At 42.7% G+C, this 22,770-nt stretch overlaps 1 protein-coding gene and 1 long non-coding RNA gene across 5 annotated transcripts in view; one reads left to right on the top strand and one right to left on the bottom strand.

Moving 5' to 3' along the window:
* LOC144381614 (uncharacterized) overlaps positions 1-6,407 on the bottom strand; it is a 55,953-nt gene extending 49,546 nt beyond the window's left edge. Inside the window, exon 1 of one of the 4 annotated variants that reach the window (XR_013447150.1) lies at positions 6,156-6,407. This is a non-coding gene — a long non-coding RNA (uncharacterized LOC144381614). The remainder of the gene's footprint in view (positions 1-6,155) is intronic. The other 3 variants (XR_013447149.1, XR_013447146.1, XR_013447147.1) reach the window with 3 other exon arrangements.
* Positions 6,408-6,987: 580 nt separating this feature from the next.
* The window catches only part of ACVR1 (activin A receptor type 1), a 123,016-nt gene continuing 107,233 nt past the window's right edge, over positions 6,988-22,770 (top strand). The window contains exon 1 of the mRNA XM_036077717.2: positions 6,988-7,107. The gene's annotated coding sequence lies outside the window, so the exon portion shown is untranslated. The remainder of the gene's footprint in view (positions 7,108-22,770) is intronic.

The raw sequence follows: 22,770 nt of genomic DNA, 5'->3' as shown, positions 1-22,770 counted from the left end.
TCTTTTCTAAACAAAATAATCATGGGGGAAATCTTGTTGATGAAGGGATATAGATGTCTTGGTGTAATGATAAGTGATATTACGCAAGCTTGTCACTCACTCCCTTGCTAAGCTCTTTTAATCACTTCCTTGCACAGTTCTGAGACCTGCATGATCGGACCAGGCTATCTCAGTCCTCTCTATGGCCATTTCTCTACATGGTCCTTCTATTCCCATCACCCTGGCCATCAGTTCCTAGAAGTCTTAAGCTCCCCACCCCCAGGAGTGTCAAATGCAGCATCGGCAACTCCAGATAATAAACTTCTTTAGGAATTCCAACTCAAGTCACAGAATTTCAAAACGAAGAGACCTCCAAGATGCAACCCACCCCTTACTTTATTACACCTGAGGAGAAGCTAGGCTCTACAATCTGAAGTTACCTGCCTAAGGTCACACAGCTAGTTCTCTGCTATATGTAATTAACCTTAGCAGCTGATCTCTGGAGTTTCATTAAACAAAAGTAGGTTAATAAAAAGGAAGCCTTTAGATTTTAGATATTGATAGAGTGGGGCTACACTAGGACTTGGAAAATTAATTTGATTTCTTATCCATGAAAATGTCTTCATGATGCCAGTGCTCTGAGGGACCAATCAGGCAAAAGAATGTTCCCTAAAAAGGAAAAGCCTCTGCGATGTTGGATTCTACCAAGAACCACACAATTATATTTGAAATATATTTGTTTAATTTGAGGAAGAAATTAATTTGATAGTCCTGAGGGCATTCATCCACAGGACTAGCTTTTTAAATCCACATCTCCACAATGTAGCTAAATTAACCACAGTTAAGTAAATTAGAAACTCAAGCAGCTTTAGAATGTGAGCAAGACCATGGACAGTCCTGATGAGCATCTAGCCCTCAAGGTTTTAAGGAAATGGGTCACAGACTGAGATGCAGGCAAAAAGATAAGCCTGTGAGCCCTCCAGGAAATGATTATCTGAAAGAAATGGACCTACCTGCAAGAGCACAAAAATGCTAAATCTGAATTCCTTTTTCTACACCCTACCACCCACTTCACAAGTATAAATTCACATGCAATCTTCACCAGCTAGGTTTTGTTCCATGATTGTCAGACCCTTTTAAATATGTGCATTTCTACTTTTATATTAATTAATTAATTAAATAATTTTTAAGAGTTGCCTACTCTACCGTCTGCGCCAGCCAGGCACCCTGCCTTTCTACTTTTATAATGTTTTTTATTTCTGCTTATAAAAGTAATATGTTACAGATAAGTTGGAACACACAGACCCGTGTAAAAAAGAAAATAAAAGTCAACCATATCCATGATCCAAAGATAATTGCTGTATATCCTGGAATATTTTCTTCTAGTTTTTCATCTTAGTGTATATGTGAACGTGTGGAATTCATGTGTTTATAAGGGTTATTGAATTAGAATATTACCTTTATATTCTATTTTTTTCAGCTTATGCTTTATTGCTGGCATTTCCAAAATTACTAGATGATTATCAATTTATACAAATCTTTGAGTAATTGATGATTATTTTCGTAGCATAAATTTCTGAAATGGGATTACAGTGTCAAAGGGTATACATATTTTTAAGGGGTTTGATATATTGTCACCTAATTATCTTTAAGAAATTGTTTTCCCATTTACACTCTCCACAACAACTGAGTGTCCTTTATAAAGTCAATCTTAATAAGAGAGGATATGTTCATTTGCTGACACATTGTCGGAAATATTTTATCTGAGTTTTGTTTGCATTCCCTCTTCTTGAATTTTAAATTTTTTTCCTAATGTTCATATGTAATAATTTAGTCTATTCAAAACATCTGATCAACTTTCTATTAAAGGGTGCATTTTGTTGATTCATAAAGGTTTTTTGATATGTTAAAGATTTTTTTTTTTTTTTTTTTTTTTATTTTTTTTTAAAGATTTTATTTATTTATTTGACAGAGAGAGAGATAGCGAGAGCAGGAACACAAGCAGAGGGAGTGGGAGAGGGAGAAGCAGGCTTCCCGCCGAGCAGGGAGCCCGATGTGGGACTCGATCCCAGGACCCTGGGACCATGACCTGAGCCGAAGGCAGACGCTTAACGACTGAGCCACCCAGGCGCCCCGATATGTTAAAGATTTTTAACCCTTTGAGTATAGGTTGTGGGTAGCTTCACTACTTGGCTTTTCCCCTCCTTATATTTGTTTCCTAAAAAAAAAAAAAAAAATTAGGGAAAATTTTTTACATGGTCAAGTCAACCAATCGTATTTATTTTTTCCATAGCTCTTACTTACAAAGTCCTTTTCCCATCTAAAGATAGGTATCTACCTATATTTGCTTTGAGTTAATTTATAATGAAAAAATATTTAACTCTTTTTCCTTCTGGAAATATTTTCAGGAATTGTGTGAAAGGGAGCACTAACAGGATTTTTTCCAAGTGCCTCAACACTGTTTAATGAATAATCTTTGCTTTCTGCAATAGTTTTGTAATGCCTCTTTTATCACATGGCTGGCCGAGAGTCGCACACTGGTTTGCATGTAACCTGCTGTGCTAAGAGTGTCTGGATTAACTTTCCCAGTGGGGAGTAACTGTAGGCAGTTTGAGGACTCCCTGAGCAGCTCCCACAGTTCCCTGAATATGGTGGATGGCCAATAAGGTCTTGTATGAAATGAACAATTAATGAGTCATTCATACACCTGGGAAAGTTTAACTGGAAGATAAACAAATGTCTGTCCTGACTGGTTAAATGTTTACCTTTTGGGGCAAGGGTGCCAGGCATGATAGGATTTTTAGCGACCCTTAAGATTATTATTTTTCTCTTCCACCCCCTACTACTACTCTGATCCAGTCACTCCCGTCTTTGGAATATAATAATGGTTTCTTATGGCCTCAGGATTAGGAATAAATTCCAGGTTATTACCATTCAATAAATTCACCATTCTCCAAGAATAGTTATGATGCAGCCGGGTCAGTATTTCTCACACTTGAGGAATGTATAGACACCTTTAAAAGGAAAACAATTCTCACAGACCTTCAGTGATGCCTTATTTTTATTAAAATACCATTTAAATAAACTGCATATTCTTATAGGTCCAGAGCAAAAAAGGGTAGTGGGATCATGGCTACATGATATTCATATGATCCAGCATATGCATATTAATTTAACATATTAATTTCTTTTAAAAATATTGTAATGGAAGCAAAAACACAAATTTCATGGATTTCATAGAGAACTTGGGGATCCCTGGAATATGTGTCCTATTTCCAGTCTAACAGAACAGAAATTGCTTTCCCATAAACCACATCCAACCCTCAAACTTTGCCCTTTTTCTAAGCAGTTTGGATGCCTACCTCGTTTTCAACGCTCAACTTAAGCGTGAATAATCACTAAACTAGATGTAAACTAATCTCCATATGCTTGTAACCATTACACAACTGTAAAACCCAAACGAAATATGAACAAAACTATAAAAGCAATGTTTCAAATAACTTTATTTAAAGAGACAGAGGACATTGTCTTGCTGAACAAAAATGTCTGCTCACCTTGTAAACACAGTGCTGTCGCCTGCCAGGAGCAGGGTTTTTGGTTGGTTCTACATGCCCAGACTGAGTGAACAGACTTATCAGAATTAGTTCATTCCTTCAACCATTAATCTTTTTCTTCAAGAAACCTTTAGTAATTGAACTGCAGCACATCAATCCATCAGGATTTTCATCAACACCAGCTCTAAAACATCCTAATATTCTCCTAAAGAACTTGCTTCTGGAAGCTGGTATGTATAACTAAGCTGATTTTTGCTCTATAGGTTTTAATAAGCTATGTCTCTATATCACTAAGAAAGGGAAACTCTTTCTAGAACCAAAAAGAGATGGCTTCAAGATGAAAGAAAATCACTCAAAGTAGCTCCTTAAATATTTTAAATGCAGTAATTTCTAAAAAGCACAATTTATATTCTGTATTACTTACAATCTGAGTGCAGAGAGGCAGTGGTAAGTCTAAGGGCTTAATTATAAGAGCGAAGCTTTCTGCAAAATTTTATGGAATGAATTCTCCATATTTTATAGGAGAATATTATACAGGACTCTTAGGTTGCTCAAGACTCTGTTTCCTAATAGTTGTTGAAAGCTGTTGACTTTTAGAAATGAACATGTTGATCTGGGTGTAAAGGAGGAGGATACGCAGAAAACAGAAGAGATGCCAATTCACAATGCAGCAGGCAATTAATTAACAAGAGTCGTGCTCCTGGAAACATATGATGGAAAAGATCTAAGAATCTTGGAATAACAGAAGATGTATTTCTTTCAAGTTACTTTACTTGTGTGACTTCTCCACCATAGTTAGATCAGTGGATGAGATGTCGGGGTAAGGCACTGGTTCTCAACAGGGGGCAATTCTGCCCCCCAGGGACATTTAGCCATGTCTGGAGGCATTTTTAAACGTCGCAACTGTGGAGAGAAGGCATCCTATTTGCGTCTAATGGATAGAGGTCAAGGATGCTGCAAAACATCTTACAATGCAGAGGACACATCTTACGGCAATTATCCAGCCAAAGATGTCAATAGTACCAAGGTTGAACAATCCTGGATTAAAGTGTCCAAGCCAAAGGACTGTATCTGGGCTGTATGCTTGTGCGGACAGGGCTTGTGTGACAGGCTGTATCCTTGTGCATCCTCCTGCTTTACACAGATACGCATGCATGTGCAATCATTAATTTATATTACAAGGCCACAAGAACTACCTAGAATCCTCCCAGAGACTCTCCTGGAATACAAGTTAGTCCCAGGAAGGCTGAGTTAGAGGGCTTTGCATTGAACCAGTCACATGAGACCACTACTGAAGGAACAGATAAAATGAACAGTTAAAAGCATAACAGGATACATTAGTTCATTTATTCACTTATTCAGCAAACCTTTATTGGGCACCCACATGTGCCACTCTGCTAGGCATGATGATGGTACACAGTGAACACAACCAAACCTGGTCCCTGCCCTCATGGAGCTTACAGCCTAGGGAAGACTAGAAAGGTTACCAAGAAGAGGCTGGTAAAATGAGGACTCCACAAATGTACCAGATTGAGGAACATTCACACAGCAGCTCAAGAAGCTTTCATGTAAGTGTAATCTCACTTGAACCACACAACAAATCTGGAGACAGGCTTTATTGCCTTCACAGAGGTTAAAAACATGCCCAAGGTCACACAGTTTATAAGTGGCAGAGCTTCAGCCAAGTGACACTGAGGTCCCTGTTCTAAACCTGTTTTACAGAGCAAGGATACACATAGGCACTCTGGCTTGATTGACCTGGAATTTCCTCTCCTGATTCTCACCAAGCAAGCATGCAGGTACAGAAATCTTTCCCCTTACAAAAAAAATGCCCCCAGCCTTCACTGTCCTCTTGCTTATGTAATACCCGGGGATTATTTTCTACCTGTTTCATGTGTATGTGCCTTATGTTCCTAATTAGATTGTAAACTCCTGACCTGCAGGGACCAGATCTTCCATTTCCTTTGCAACCTTTTGCAGTACTGCAGTCACGTAATAAATGCCTGCTGCATGAATGAACCTGTAGAGATAAAAATACTTTATGGTATCCCCATTTATTGGTTTCATGCTCTTACTTTGCTTTGTGATAGGACTGCACATTATAAGCTTCTAGAGGGCAGAGGAAATGGCTTGGTGCTTTCCTTACACTCAGCAGGCACCATGCAAAATTTGATCCCCGCATGCCTTTTTGATGCTCTGGATAATATTAGCACACTGGAGTGTTTTTGTGTATCTAAGGACCGAGGTTGTCAGCCTTTCTGCGGCGGGGAATGTTCCTTCCTTTCCACAGTAAGCTCCCCTGGCGCCTAGGACAGGGCTAGATTACTGCAGAAGCCCCCTCCCCCGCTCTCCTCCTCCCCCAGCTCCCCGCTTATTTTCATTGCCAAGGAGGCCGACTGCGAAAATGGCAAGCTCTTGCATAACCCCAGACCTTGCAAGGAAATGAGCAAAGTGGAAGGGGATTTGAAGGCAGGTCAGAAATGGCCTGGATGAGAACACTGAGGCTTCTCGCCGACCTGCAGGACCCCAGCGGCGCGCCGCCCGCAGTCGCGGGACCCTGGAGGCAGCCCGCCCGCCCCGCGCGCCCCCGGGAGCTGTCCAGACGGCCCCGCCCGCGCCTACCTGGGCACTCACCCGCGCCGCGCGGCCTCTCCTCCTCCCACCCCGGCCGCGGGAGCCCGGCTCGGGCCTGCCCCGCCGCCGCCCCGCCTCTGAGAAGCCCCGCGGGCGGCGCACTCGCAGCCTCCTCCGGGCCCGCCAGACCGCGCCGGGCGCGCCGGGGGCGGCACGGCCAGGCTCGGTGGGGCTCGGCGGACTCGCCCCCGGCCGGGCGCCTGCAGGGGGCGCGGGGACGGCCCCGCCCCGCCGCCTTCCCTCTCCCTCCCGGCTCCCTGGATCCGCGCCGGGAGGAAATGATGTGTTGCTGCCTGGTTAATCACAGCTCCAGACACTCATTGGCCGAGCGCTCCGCAGCCACTTCCTTCTCCTCCTCCTCCCGCTCCTCCCGCTCCGGCTCCTGCTCTTTGCAGCCGCCGCCGCCGCCGCAGCCTCCCCCTCCGCGCCGGGGGAACTTTTCTACTCTCTGTGACCGTCTCCCCCGCCGCCCCTCGGGCAAGCCTCCCCTAGGGCGAGCCTCCCCCCGGGCCGCCCGCCCCGCCCGCGGCCGCCCTCCCAGCCCGTGCCGCTGCGCCTCGGGAAGTTTATTCCGCCCGCCCTCCTCCCCTTCCTCCTCCTCCTCTTCACCCCGCCTCCCCTCCCTCCCCCGGCTCTTTCCCCCCGGGTGGCTGCCGCCGCCGCCGCCGCCGCCGCCGCTGCCAGGCTGTTCCTCAGCCAGCCGCGCCGACCCTAGGGCTGGAGAGCCCCTGGCCGCCCGCACCGCCCGGCTGCAGCCGCCGCGGCCGCCGCTCGGGGCCGGCCGCCGGCCCTCGGCCCCGTAGAGTTCCGGGCTCTCTCGCCGGCTGCACCGCCCCGCCCCGCCCCGCGCCGCGCCGCGCCGCGCCGCGCCGACCTGCAGCGCCCGGCTGGCTCGCACTCCGCCTCCCCCGGCTCAGCCCCGGCCGCGGCGGGACCAGAGGTGAGGGCAGGTCGCCGGCCGCGCCGCGGGAGCTGGGAGGACCGAGGGAGGAGGGAGCCTGGCGGGAGGAGAGGCTGGGATTGGGGGTGGGAGGGTGGGCGTCTGCGGTGCCTCCCCCTCGCTTTCATTCCTTTCTCCCCCAGGCTTCATCCACTCTCGATGGGGGAAGCAGCCGCGGAACAAAACTGTCTTGCTTTGGGCCTGAACTGCTGGTGGGATATGGGAGAGGACAGAGGCATGGAGTGGGGGGGGTCTCTGGCTTGCAGCGTGTGTGTTTTGTGTGTATGTGTGTGTGTGTGTGTGTGTGTGTGTGTGTAGTGAACTCCTTCAGGGTGTGCGCCGCTGACTTGTAAATCGATCTGGTCGCCCGGCCACGGGCTCACCTTCCCAGCTGAGCTTGGTACAGAGTAAAGGGATGGGCTAATCACCCCCACCCTCAAAATATCCGTCTCTTCCAAGAGGAATTTTCTGCTGGAGAGACAGCCAATAAACTCTGCTCAACTCCCTCCCGCCCTCCGTTCTTCCTAGCTGCAGTTTCAAAAAGCTTCAAAGCCAGGAATGTGGGATTCATCTCCCGATCCCCAGAAGGCAAATGTGGTTACAGATGTTGCACTGTACTTTGCCAAGTTTAAAACCCTTCCTTCAACACTGTAACCAAAACAGTGAGGCTAGAACCTGGGGCGCGCTGGGGAGAGATGTGGGCCTCTGGGGCCGCTGGATTCACTAACTTCCTTCGGGTTCTAGGCTGGCTTAGGTCTGTCCAGTTTGCGCCAGATACGTCCCCCCAACCGCCCCTCCTTTCCCTGGAGTTTTGAACGTTCTTTGCATGGGAGAAAAGCTGTAGAGGAAGATACTTAGGGAATAAAACATTCCACTTAGCAGCAGAAGAAAAGTCTTGGTTAAAAGTTGTGCTTAATTTGGCTTTTGGAGAGAGGTAGCAAAGTAATCAATGGATTTGTTAATTTTATTGGGCTTTCTTTTTTGAGGGTTGTGTGTGTGTGAGAGAGTGTGTTAGTGATGGGAGTTAGGTGATGAGAAAAAAGACTGATCTCATACATAGTTTGTATATTTTTGAAAAGAGGCCCTCTAATTGAGACTTAGATATAACCCAGTGGTTTTAAAGAATCCTGTCCCAGAGATGCAGACTGCTCTGACAGCCCAAGGGAAGGCGGTGGCAAAAAATAGACACCACCTCCCTTTTCCCCCAAAAAAATTCTTCCTGGAAAGGTGGTGTTAAGAAATTTCAGAGATGGGCTGATCCAAGTGGCAGGCCTTAAATGGAAACACTATAGTATGTCTTGGCACTTGTGTCTGGAGGTGGGTGGCTGGCTGGGGGCCCGGGCTTGGGCAGCCAGCAGACACTAGACTTGTGCTGACCTCAGACACTGGCCTCGCCATCCAGCTTTACAGTATGCTTAAGTATGAAATGTGGGCCGCACCAGTTTCACTGGTGGGGACGCAGGGGTCAGGAGGTTGTCCTAGGCCTGGACAGGACTTGGATCACCTGGCTTCTAAGACCAAATCACTTTTTTGTGTGAGGCAGTCGTTTTTGTTTTCTGGCCTGGAACTAAAAACACAAAACAAAAAACCAAAACGGAAGTCTTTTGAAGCTGAAATGTGTAGGTCTTAAATAGATGGAATTGTGTGGTGGATAATAGCATTTCTACTGTCACCCCTCACGCAAATACTCAAAAGGTGGTGAATGATGTTGCAGTAAATTCTGGAGAGATGGCAAAAATCAGGGGCTGGGATGGGGAGAGACTGGGTTCATACTCTCCTTTTCCGGCGGTTTGGTGAATTTTTCTTGAAATGGAGAGAGTGGGTTTTAAATAAAGACTTGATTTAGGTAGTGGTTTTACAACTTTTGTACCTTGAAAGAGAGTGATCATTTGAACCTGGGTACGTTTCTTGTTATCTCTAAGTAATTTAAAAGAATATTAAAGATGCCAAATAGAGGTGGGGGAGTCTGCCTTATTCAGGAATGTAATTAATTTCAGAAGTGGGAACTTAATGCCATTAATAGCATTGTAATGATTTTTTTTCAGAGTAATGATTTACCAAATTTTCTGCATCTGTCCACCGAACAGCTAACAGTGATTGAATCAGTAAATAGAGACTATGCCTCTATCTTACCCTAGATTGCACTGAACTAATATTGTGATGATCATGATAGACTTCTAGGTAAGGTTAGATCAAGTAGTCCAGCCTTCTGAGGGAGGAAGGAACAGGGCAGAAATGCATTTGAAAAATGATCCTGTTATTCAAGGTCATGAGGTGAAGATGGAATCAATGTGTGTGTGTGTGTGTGTGTGTGTGTGTGTCCGCGTGCAAAAAGTACATTAGACAAAGAGGAGCTGGGACTGGGAACTGTCTTCTGTGCTTGTTCTGCTGTTGGATCCCAGCATCTTTATTTATTTATTTATTTATTTATTTTTTAAAAAGATTTTATTTATTTATTTGACAGAGAGACACACAGCGAGAGAGGGAACACAAGCAGGGGGAGTGGGAGAATCAGGCTTCCCGCCGAGCGGGGAGCCCGATGCAGGGCCCGATGCGGGGCTTGATGCGGGGCTCGATGCGGGGCTTGATCCCAGGACCCTGAGATCATGACCCGAGCCGAAGGCAGACGCTTAACGACTGAGCCACCCAGGCGCCCCTTGATTTATTTTTATTTGAAGGGATCTAAGGCACAACTTGTGAGAAACTGGGGAGAAGTAAACTATTAATGGTAGCAAAACCCTTTGATGTGTTTTGAATGAATTTGGTGACCGATATGATGGGGGAGCACTGGATATGTGCTAGGCACAGTGCTCAGCTCTTTACATACATTTTTCATGACATTTTTCATGACATTTTCACAGCAACCATATGTTTTATTATTTCACTCTTTTATGATGAGAAATTCAGGCTTTCCGAAATTGAGCGAGTTGCCCTAGTTGTAGAGCTAGTCAGTAGTGGAGTGGGGATTTGAACCAGGAGTTTGTGAGACTCTGGAACCCATGTTCTCAGCCCCTTTTGCCAGTGTTTGCCAAATTTCATTCACTCATATACCGTCTTCATGAGTTTACCATGGTTAAGTGTCAGTCTATTAATTATTTAGTATTTTTCTTTAAAGCAGTGATTGACCTTAGAAAAACTAAAAAGATGTCATCTTTTAAGAGGAAACAATATATCATTGCTATATTTGGAAAGCCAACTCACTTGTTAGTAATGGGAGGTAATCATAAAGATGCATTTATACTCACAATAAAACCCCAGATTCAGGACAATGATTACCTGGGGTGTGTGTGTGTGTTGCAGGGACCTGGGGATCAGGGTGGTGGAGGTAGGTAGATCATATAGCATTGGTGACATTCTGGGTTTTTGGGTTGAGTGGTGGGTTCAGAGGTGCTGATTTTATTTTTAGACTTTATAACCTACACACCCGATACATATTTTTTTTGTAAAAAGGTAAAGAAAATTAAACACATGACTGTTAACATAATGACTACTCGGGGAATATTTCACTGCACTCTTAAGACCATAGGCAGCTTGGTTCCCGTGCAAAGTAGGCACGCAAATGCTGTTGGCTGATTGATAAGACCCCAGGTGGTAATTTTATAGCAAGCTGATTGTTGTCATACCTGAATGAGATTGAGGTATATCCCCTCTTCTATATTCTGCTTCCCCTCTCATTTCAATATTGTGACCCAAATAATAGCAAGGGCTGCAGCGAGGTTTCTCCTGACTGGTTATGGGAGACTGGGGCTGAGCTGAAGATGGCACTTCTCAATAGCACCTTGTCGCATACATCTAGTGCTCAGGATGGGGCAAAAAGGGCTGTCATGAAGTGTTAACAACGCTTTCATTTTTACCCAGTGGGTAAGCATGACCGTTCAGACTGGGAAGCCGGTATTTTAGTTAAAGCAAAGCCTGGGCAAAATGTTGACAGCGTTAAACTGGCAAGGCTGGGAAATGAAGCCATCAGAGATTTTAGTGGGAGTCCACATAGTCTCCTGTTTTATTTTCCCAAGCAAGTATCGGGCACTGTGGCTTTATTCCTGGAAATGAGAATTTGAATTCGGTTTCCTGGTACAAAATGCCTTCTTTGATCTCTTGGAGTGAGAACTTTGTGTTTCTTTCTGTGGCCAGTTCCAGCTCTCAGAAGAACCAAGTGGAAGGTTTACCTCTTCTTTTTTAGCAGTTGGCCATAGACTGTTCTTGCTTGCTGTGCTAGTTTAAGAATCAGAAGTTCCAAAGCAGGATTTGTCGGTTGGAAGGGGCATTCATTTAAAGGACTCCTTTTGAAAGAGCTTCATGGAGATGATGTGGTTGGCAAATCATGGCCTTTGGTTCAGATGGGAGGTAGTTTTGTTTGAACTTACGCTCCCAAAATTAACGAGACCCAGCAGCTTCCTTTTTGAAGTTAAAACAGATACTTCCCTGCCCCCAACATTCAAACCAGCTGCCCCATCGAATAATATTCCTGTGCTCTTATATGCATTTTGGGAAATCTGAGCTTGTTTCTATGTCTAAAGACTCTTCTGTGATCCATGAGAGTTTTGTTTTCCAGAGCCACCACTACTCATTTGTTTGATTTTTGGGTTTCAGTCTCTGACCAACATTCCACTTTGCCCATTCGGGTTGCTTCATTGTTTGCTCTGGGTACTTGGCCTTTATTTCTGTGACCAGGAAAGAGACTCTGAGTTTTAGTTTTTCCAGATTTTGTCGAGGTTCATGCGGGAGGTGGAGTTTGTTTTTTGGACGATGGGGCAAGTTCAGGGGGTCCCCTTTAGCATAGGTGTCCTGATGGTTCAGCTCGTTCTCATCATGAGGCCAAGCCTTGGAGTCGGTCCCTTTGCATTGCCCTTCCCCCCCCCCCCCCCACTCTTGGGGAGAGCCAAATCCTCAGGGCTCAGAGTAATCTCAGTGCAGGAATGCTTCCTGGATTTTGCCTTTTGACATTTTTCCTAGCGTTTTATCTTTACTACTCATTCTGGGGCTTGATTGATCTTTTTTGAGGGCAAGGACTTCAGGTTATTCACTCCATTTATTTGTTCGACACCATTCATTCTCCTTCACCGATTTAAAACCTTTCAAAATTCCCTCACTGGGCTCTTTGAGGGCAAGGACTGTGTCTTATTCATCTTTTGTATATGTTTTGCACCTAACACAATGCCCGGCCCAGACCACACAGTCAGTAAATGGTTTTTTAATTGTTGAGAGAATGAATGGATGATTGCATATTAGAGAAGCAGACAAGCCCAGTACTCTAGGGAATCAGGGAGGCAGCCTGAGAGCTGATGATACCAGACACAGAGGTCCTTAAGGATGAGTTTGGGAAGAAGGGATGAAAGACACTCTAGGTGGACGGAACTTTTTTTGATACCCCTTTAATGCTTGATATTGTAACATAGTGGATTCAACAAACATTTATTGTATTCTTTTCAGTTTATGCTTCCTGTTGTTTTTGGGTTTAAGGGCAAAACCTTTTTTGGGAAGAATATCTCAACACATATTTAATATCTTACAGAGCATCGAATCCTGTGATACTGAGGGCATGGCTGGGACTCGTTTAGTTGGTGAATTGACTCCACACTGACTTTGTCCTGTTGCATATGTTCACAGATAGTTGACAGCGAAAACACTGTGGTAGGCAGTGCTCATGTGGAGAGGTGGAATGTGGATGACGTCTTTGGAAAATGGATGGAATCCAGAGTGAACTTCTCTTTTGATAGGTTTTAAGGACTGATTTGAGTGGGCATGCCATGTAGACCTTTTCTGCTTGAATACCTGATGACTGGGTGCCTTGCTCATCTGTGAAAGTGATGGGTCTTCGCTAGCCTCTGTGCTGCATGGATGACGTTGAAAATGAGATCACTCTGGGGTGCCTGGCTGGCTGAGTTGGTAGGGAATGGTACTCTTGATCCTCGGGGTCATGAGTTCATGGGTGTAGAGCTTACTTTAAAAAAAAAAAATTATAACACAAAGAAAATAAGATTGCTCTAGTTTTTTATTTTTCTTTTTTAGGTAATTATGGAAGAATTATCAATTGAACTTCTAAAAATAACCTTGAGTTTGATGGGAAATGTACAGAGAGGCTAAAGGAACATAGGAGTGGTCTTAGACAAAGCTGGACATTAGATGTGGGATGGTACTTGGAATTTGAAGAGAGTGGATACTGAGAAAGAACTTGAGAAAAAGCATTCTCGTGTAGACAGGATGAGTTGAGGAGATATTTTAAGCCAAGTTCGGAACCTTCCACTATTGTAGCTATTGATGAGTGTGGTGGTGTACTCTCTGTGAAAACATAGTGTGCCTGATGGATTACTCTCCTTAAGTTATAGGTTAATACTTATAAGTAAATACCACTAAGAGAGCTGGAGCTTTAGGACTTGTAACTTGATGTCAGGGACTTACACAAGATAGAAATATACATAGGAACAACCAGTAGGAGGAAAAAGTGTAGGTGGTTATCTAGAGTGACCTTTATCTTCCTTTCGAGAATAAGGAAAATGGTAAGGGACAAGTGTGCCAAGTGATATTTTTTTTAAATGTTTTTTGAACTTGAATAACTGAACTGTTGTGCACAACAGGTGGCAAGAACAAATATTCTCTTACTTTATGAGTATGGCCTAGTAAAAAATGGAAAATCTCAGTCCCTGGAGATTATATAAACATAAATGTTCTATTTCAGTGTTTTAAAAACATTTTTTACTCGCAGCAATACATTTTACATCATGACTGAGTACACACGCATACACACATGCATATTAAAAATAAAGCTGAATTACAATTTTTACAAAACAATACAGCAGTGCGTCCTAATTTCTAGTCAATTTTTTTTTTATTCTGGTCTCTATTTACTACATTGATTTCACAACTTGCTAATGGATTCTAACCAGCAGTATGAAAAAAAAAACTATTCTAGATATTGTGGAAATCAGCCTTAATTTGTTTATTGGACATTTGCTAATCTGGATGAGAATTTTTTCTTTTTATATGAGTCTCAATTATTCTACAGATGGTCCGTGCCCTTCTGCTCTCCCCCCTTTCCCCCACCCATTGTTCTTTTCTCTGCGTAGATGTCTTTGCTTGTTTCTCCACATCGGATTAAAGTGACTAATATGTGCTTTGGACCAGCTCCAAAAGTGCAGCATCATCTTGATCCTAATCAGCATCAAAGGTGGGGCTAATTAATTTAAACTGATGGCAGGAGCCACTTAGCTCCCTGTTTGTTTAGATTATATTTGAAATGGGATGGTGACTCTCAGTAATAAGGGGACAGCAGGAGTCCCTTTTTAGGTCACCCGCACCAAAAGCATAGGAGAGAGGTAGGGAAGGTGACTCGATACAGTTATTGTTCCGGAACACAAAACAAGGTTGGTAGGGGCCAGCTCTTCGCATTCAAAGATGTAAGGAAGAGCCTAATTGCTGGCTGCAGTCATCCTTGCTGTCGTTGTCCTTATCATTAAAATCTTCCTACCTTGCTGCTGCTCCTTCATCGTTTCCCCTCTTCTTCCGTCATTTGTTGAGCATTTATCAAGGCCTCCTGTACCTGGAGCTGGGCATGGAAAGGACAGTAACATTAAGTTGAGCTCAAGGTGCACTTGAGTAAGGGACTGAAGAATTGCACATCTAACTATAAATGGCAGAAGACCAAGTATCTTGGTCACGAGATACAGGGAGATAAGGATCAAACAACACTTTTGAGGAAGTGTCTGTTTGGCTGGCCTTGGAAAAAGGTACCATTTTGATGTTATCATTTTCAGAGATCTCTATATATGTATAGGTTGTAGAGGAGGCAACCTGCCAAAACCAGGGGATGGGGCAAGTAAATATGAGGTAGCTGGCTTTTGTTTAAGAGCCAAGTTGTATAAAAACATAGTTGCACCGATTTGTCATCACTGGAATCAGACTCGGTGCCTTGAGGTGCAGCTTCTCAGAGAGTCATCGTGACCTGAGACAACTGGAAGGGAGCAGATTCACGTCTCTGGTTTTGTACTAATTGCCGGAGCCAAAGTTGAGCAGAGTGGCCAGGACTATGGTGGTGGTTCTGTTGCCCGCACCCCCCCAATGTTTTTTTTTTTTTTTTTTTTTAACCAAGCATATATGGTAACTCCTAGAAGTTAAAAGCCTTGTGATGTGACGTGACTGTGTAGAGTACATTAGAGTGAGCGTGGTAGAAGAAAGCTTAGAAAGGGAGATTTAGAGCCAAAGTATGGTTTACTTTGAATGCCAGGCTAAAGATTTTAGACTTGATTCTAAAATAGCAACAGTAAGATAACATCTGTAAGGGAGGCCCAGGGCAGGCCCCTTACTTTCATTCTCGCATTTAATGCTCACACCCAGGCAGTGAGGTACCCCCGAGTATTATCCCCATTTTACAGAAGGAGAAACTGAGACTCAGAGGGGTGATGGAAAATATCTGAGGTCACACATCTGAACTTTAACCCAGGCTGCACATTCCAAAGTCACTTGCTCTAAAGCAGAGTTTGAAAACTGGTGGCCCCCGGGCTGAATACACCTCAGACTTACGTCCCGTTTGATACCGTATGTAAAACTTTTTTTTTTTTCTTTTTGAAATAGTTGCCATCGTTTAAATATGAGGATATTTCCCAGAAAAAGTTCAGCTTTCCCCGTTCTTCGGCAAGACTGCGAGCCCTGGCAGCCCAAGGCTCACATTCCTGCAGAAACCTGCCAGAGCTCCTTGTTCCTGTGTCTCTCTGAGGAGAGGTGTGTGCTTGGTTTGCCACAGTCCCAGCTCAGCCTGTTTTCTCCCAGACACTGAGGCCCAGCATCACTTGCTCTTTACTCTTTATTCTCCTAGCCTGCTCACTCTGACGTGCTAACTGCGTTGTCCCTGTGGCATATGAGTTTGAGACCCCTGCTTATAGCCTTCTGTATAGCCACAGATTAGTAATTAGGGTAGATACCCAGTAGCCAGGGGAAATGAGAGCAGGTAGAATTAGGGTTTTGGCCTTGGGCTGGAGAAGCCATAGGTGCACAGATCATTTTTGTGAAGAAAGGAAGGGGTGAATGGGAGGCAGAAGGATCTGACTTAGGGAACATGGATGACTGAGAGAAGGGTGTTGATCCTAAAAGAAAATGAAAGGTTAAGAGGAGCTGGTTGGGAGCAGGGCATGGTATCGGGGTTCAGGTTCTGGTGGAAAAAGCGCATAGAAGAGGGCTTGCTCGGGTCTCGTGAGGAAATACAGCACTGGAACCAGCAGCTATGGGCTTGGAGCTGTGGGGATTAGATCTGTGTGACAGGATGCCATCCTGGGGCATTTGGATCTGGGGGAGAAAGGTCCCTTTGGAAATAGGGAGAAATGGGCTAAGGTCTGAATGATAAAATGAACCAGCTACAAACAGCTCAAAGTCTCTTATTGACTTTTTTGGGTCAAGTGCCTTATCTTGCAAATAAATCAAATGTTTATCCTAATAAAGGAATACCGAAACAGTCTTCAACTTTTGAACATGGGACCTGATAAACATCTGCTCATAGAATTAAAGGCAGATATACTGTTTGATGGGTGACACCTGTAATTTATGATTATGCCTATTGCACTGAGCCTAATTTAGGTGAAAGAAATTCTAACAATGATTTTTTTTTTTTTTTTTGGTATCACAGGTGACAGAAAAAGTGGTTGCTCTAGCCCTGAGATGGGGAAAACAGTGCCAGAAGTGAATGACTTGCTTTGAGATTTATTCTTTTAGCCAGTTTAGGATGGAATGTCCTTTTTAAATTACAGATGAGTTGTTTTTTCTTCTTCTTCTTATCTTTTCTTGTTTGTTTAGGATTCCCTCCAACTCATTGTTACTTAATCAGCTAGCTCGTTCTCCCATTTGGCTCTCTTTTGATCCCTGAAGGTCTTATTGTTTTAGGACATTCTAAGTACAGGTGAAGTGAATCTTTCCCAGATGTGGCTATTGAGCATGAAAATCTAACAGGAGGGCATTTCTTTTGTTCTCATACTTTTTGTAAATTAAGTTTTTAATTTTAATTCCGGTATAGTTAACATACAGTGTTCTTTTGTTCTCATACTTTTGTCTCAGACATTATAGTCTCCTTTTTGGGCCACGTGATTCTAAAAAAAATCAAATTGGTGTTTTTATTTCTAATTCATAGCTTTATTTCATTACATGAGTACATTAATATGGGTTCCCATAATTTTTTTCTTAGCCAAATATTTTAATGTTTTTTATGATAGTTTATGTTTTCAAGACGATATTTATGTGATATTACATGTGCTCAGTATAAGCTTTGAAGTATAGGAAGGGTATATAGGAAAGGTAACTTTTGTCCTCTGGCTTCTACTCTCCCTTCCTAGAGAAAAACCATCATTAAAACTAATTGCAGGGCGCCTGGGTGGCTCAGTTGGGTAAGCGGCTGCCTTCGGCTCAGGTCATGATCCTGGAGTCTCTGGATCAAGTCCTGCATCGGGCTTCCTGCTCGGCAGGGAGTCTGCTTCTCCCTCTGACCCTCCCCCCTCTCATGTACTTGCTCTCTCTCATTCTCTCTCTCTCAAATAAATAAATAAAATCTTTAAAAAAAAAAAAACTAATTGCATATCCTTCCAGTGATCATTTTTACATTTACAAACATAAACCAATATGTTTTTCTTACAAATATAGTATATTGCACATATTTCAGTTCTGTACCTGGATTTTTTCACTTAGTTTATCCTGGAAATCTTTTCATATTAGGATGAACAGTTTCCTTATTCTTTTGAAAAGTAATTCCATAGTATAGATGTATCATAATTTATTTAACTAGTCTTTTACTTATTTTAGGTAACGTGTTATAATGTTGCAGTGCCTGACTTCATATATGCTAACTACTATGTATCTACGTACTGATTTATATGTAGATGTATATGGAGATCTATCTATCTGTCTCCTGTATATTGGAGGGGGCTAAATATCAAGGACTGGAATTACTGAATCTAAGGGTATTTACATTTTAAATTACAGTAGAGGTTGTACCAAGAATTTGATTTTTGAGTTGTGTTAGTGAAGCAATTGCAGCGTCATGGTGGAAATGACGAAGCAACCCGTAAGGCTCAAGCAGGAGTCTGTTCTCTGGTATAAACCAATTTTGTGGCCCAAGAAGTTCACTTTCTTAACTTTTTTCTTCATGGTACTTTTCTTTCCTCATCTGTTTGGAAGAGCAGAGACTCAGCTATTTCTGAAGTTTAATAATTTGTTGATTCTCTTTCAGTCTCCCTCCTTTTTGGTACTTCCAGTAAATGGAGCTTGATTTTTTTTTTCCCCCTTCCTTGTGTAAGTTTGAGTCTGAAGAACCCTGGGCTTTGGAAGCCTTGCTAACCACAGCTTTACTTTGATTGTTTTAAAGCACTGTGTCTGGTTTGTGCTTTATGTTAAAAGCAGAGCTTATATGGCTGATTATCTTAAAAAAAAAATATGGTGAGTGGTAAGTAGGCATTCAGTGACCAAGAAACTCATATAGTCAGCTTTTTATTATTGATCAAGAATGGAGGCAATGGATTTTTAGACTAAGGGAAAAAGTTTTATTTTTGTAATAGCTTTTAAAAAAAGCAATAAGCATATGATAGACAGTTTTTAAGAAACAGCAAAATTTTATTTATGATTTTGGAGCATACCAGAGTGGACTGCTTTTGATCTTTCAAGGTTTTTATAATATGAAGAAGATACAATAGGGGATTATTGGAAATTTTGAGGTATTTAGCTGGTATAGCTTAATGAAATGGTTGGGTTGCCTGGCAGTTACCAAATTAGATGTATTTAAACATTCAAACCCAAGTAAATAAAATTTAATACAAAATTCATGGGTTTTTTTTTTCCCCATGCTCCATTTTCTTCTTTAGAAATTGGCTCCCCCAGAATTAAGCAACATGCTTAGATTTTTCATTTCAAAGACTTAAACATTTTGGGCTGCTAGTATAAATGTAATTTTCCTGGAAAAGATTTTGAGCCCTTGGTTACTCATTAAAAAAAAAAAAAATTACTTACTAAAGCTCTCTAAGTATACAAATTTGTTCGTCTAGCTATGGGGCAGCGAAAAAAAAAACAAAAAAACCCACAAATGTTCTATAATAAACTACATATATAACCTTTATATCTATCTATCTATATACACACACGCTTTCATTCATAAAATGGAAAATTATATAGTCACCAAAAATATTATCAGATGAATTTTCAGGGACAGATCTCACCTTCAAGGTAACCTTCTCAAAAGAGGGTTTTGTTGGCTATGCCATCGAGTTAGGTCCTTTCTTCTTTTCTGTATCTTTCTTTTTTTAAGATTTTATTTATTTATTTGAGAGAGGGAGAGAGCACATGCATGAGTAGGGGGAGAGGCAGAGACAGAGGGAGAAGCAGATTCCCTCCTGAATGACCTGAGCCACATAGGTGCCCCTCTTCTTTTCTGTATCTTACATATGCTACCATATATATATATATATATATATATATATATATATACTACCCATATCTCTGGGGTAAATACCAAGAACAGAGACTTTGTTTGTTTGGTACTCTGAGAGTGCTTGTGTATCTTATGCTTAGTATACTGCTTTATCCATAGTAGGCATGCAGAAATTTTTGGAATGGATAGAATAGACCATGAAGAGTATACAAACAACATTAAGTAGAAAAAGTAGGACACAAAAACCATGCAATTCCATACCCATAAATTATATACAGTTCTGTAAATGTAAGTAAACATAAAACGTAGTGCAATTCCAGACTTGTAGTTATATACATATGGACATAGGAAAAAAAAAAGACTGGTAGTATATAAACAGGAGTATTAACAGTTGCCGTCTTTGAGCTGTGGGTCGTGCATAATTTTGAAGAGAAAAATCTTTAAATACAAACGGGTGAAGTAAATATTGGAAGATTATGTCACCTCAATAATGTATTTTACCCTTTCAGCATTAGAGGTGGTCACCTTACCTAAAATGATGTATTACAATACCATGGCCTTTTCTCCTCTTGAGGAAAATGTACTGTATCTCTGTAGCGTGACAGGTTTTATATCTGCTTTAGAATTAAATTATGATCTGAGAGTTGCACTTTTAAGAAACTGGTTTTAATTTTACATCAGTTGAAGTTAAAGGGTAGTGAAAGTTATTAGATCTGGTACAAGTGTCTAATTATAATTATTGACACATTTTCAAATGCTCTCTTAAGTATGATACATTGCCCATGATTTTGACAGCTGTGACTACATTAAACCTGCTGGAGCACTCTTTGCACAAAGGTTTGTTTAAACTTAGAATTGTCAGAAGGATTCTTTGAAGAGTAGATGAACACAGATTTAGAGGTCAAATGGTGTTTTATTTCCCACTGTGCCTGATGATTTTAGTCTGTTAAATGTTAATCAGAAGATTATCTGGATTTAGTTTTCATTTCAAGAAAACTGGGAATTTAATTTTTTTGTGTAGTATAAAAAATAGGTGATGATATTCATTTATCATTGATTCTCTGGCATGTTAGCTAAGCTTCTACTTATTTCTCTTGCTGAAGGTCTCCAACCACGAAACTCCAAACCGACACATTTGATTCTGCGTAACAACCTTATTTTCAAAAGGTCTCCCTAGACCAAGTTCATATATTATCTCCTTTGTGCAGCTACTCCTTCCTTTTATATAGATTTGTTGAGTAGCTACTACGTGCCAGGCACTGAGCATATAAAGACAGAAAGGCTGTCGGAGAGCTCAGCCTGGGAGAAGGAAAAAAATAAATAGCCAAGCCACAGCAGAGCAAAGCACCAGAATGGAACTCGAAACATAAAGATGGGATGTGCAGTTTTGTTCGAGAAGGCATCTGAGGTCATCTTTTCAGAGGAGTGATATTCTTGAGCATCTTGAAGGCTGAGGAGGAAGGTAGCAGGTGGGAAAAGGGCCTTTGAGGTGCAGAGGCTTATAGGAAAGACAGCATCCTTCAGAACCGAATGTGACCAGTGCTCTGCTACTCAGAAGGGTGGTGCTTGGTTCAGCAGGAAGCACACCATTTGGGGCACTAGCCTCACTGGCAATGTGGAGTCTCAGGACCACCCAATTCTGCTGAATTAGAATCAGTGTTTCAACAGTATCCCCAGGTGATTTGAATACTTCTAGAAGTTTGAGAAACATTGGACTAGAACATGAGGAGGAGGTAAAGGATGGGAGAGCTGGGGAAGTAGACCACCTGCTAAGGAGTCTGGACTTTTGTTTTCAAACATGGGCTTCATAATGAAGAAGTAACATTATCAGATTTATATTTCCCCAAATCATCGGGAAGTAGAAGCGAGGCAGCATGTTACAAGATGTTTCTTGAAACCGGAACCAAAAAGTACACCACGAAAGAAGTCCTCAATTAAGTGAGAAATGCAGGACATTACACTCTCCTCTCAGATGGTGTAAATTTTCATAGTACATTGAAAATTCTGAGAAGCTGGCATTGAGAAACACCTTATCTGAATCACTTACCCTGGGATATTCCCGGATAGCCCTGGTCTTTCAGGTTGGTTACTCCTCAGTGGAACCCTTTGTAGTTGCCCAGCGGTTAACACCCCAGGGAGAGGAGAGAGCATTTTGCAGAACACATTTTGGGAGATGCTAGCACTCATTCGCACACTTGACACCTTGCCTTATCTTAGTAGGGTGACCAACTGTTTGGGATTGCCTGGGACTGAGGGCCATCCCAGGGTGCTGGACTTTCAGTGCTAAAGTCATGGATGGACAAGGTGAGTTGGGTACCCTTCCTATCTGTTTACCATGCTTTTGACTAATGACCTCATTTTGTTTAGATGGGTTCAACCTTTGACCTTAAATACCTGTTTCAGGCTCATTCTAATGGAGTAATTCCCAAATTTGTTCGCACGTTGGAAGCACCCGGAGGGGTTTCCAAACCCAATGCCCGTTCGCACCCTAAAAGGTTGTGATTTAGTTGGTATGGAGGTACCCTGGCAGTGGGATTTTTTTATAGGCCCCCAGATGAGGGGTGTGAAAGCTCGTTCCAAACAACTATAACTGAAAATGCAGTATTGATGCAACCTTAAGAATTTATTTTAATTTCATATAATTAATTTCTATTCTATAATGGAAGCACTAATCATTATAAAGAAAAAGTTTAAGAACTTGATCCAGCATCATGCTGGGGGATCAGTGGTAGCCCATGTTCCACACTTTGGGAAACACTTGTGTGGAGGCCGGGGGAGCAGTAGACTGGCCAAGACGTGGTGACAGACGTGGTAACAAACGTGGCAGGAGAAGATGGTGGAGGTTTCAGAGCCGATGAGGGGGTTGAGCCGATGAGATGTGGAAACTGATCTCATCTGTGTGGTTTGGTAGAAGGAGGAGAATCTCCGGCTACAGGGGTTATAGATGGTGATCCCATAACAGAATAGGGAAGGGTGGAGAATGCAGGAAGGTGAAGGGCTGAATTTATGAGTCCTGTTTGAGAGGCCTTGGGACATCCAGGGGGAGGTGACCAATGGACTATTTCGAAGAAAAGAGTTCGTGGTGAAAAAGGGCTGGGCTGCAAACAGATGAGAGCCTCTCCAGGTCCAGAGGGCAGTGAAGTTCCAGGTGGGGAATCAGCTTGCCGGGGAGCAGGGTTGAGGGTGCCCTGCACCCGGGGCTCACGATGAGTGCAGGGAGAAGGACCCTGAGGGGAGAGTCTGGGAACAGCCCAACGAGTAGGAGTGAT

This window comes from Halichoerus grypus, chromosome 4 (assembly GCF_964656455.1).
Source record: "Halichoerus grypus chromosome 4, mHalGry1.hap1.1, whole genome shotgun sequence".
Lineage (NCBI taxonomy): Eukaryota > Metazoa > Chordata > Mammalia > Carnivora > Phocidae > Halichoerus > Halichoerus grypus.
The sequence above is the reverse complement of the archived record's forward strand: the minus strand, read 5'-3'. Positions and strand labels throughout refer to the sequence as shown.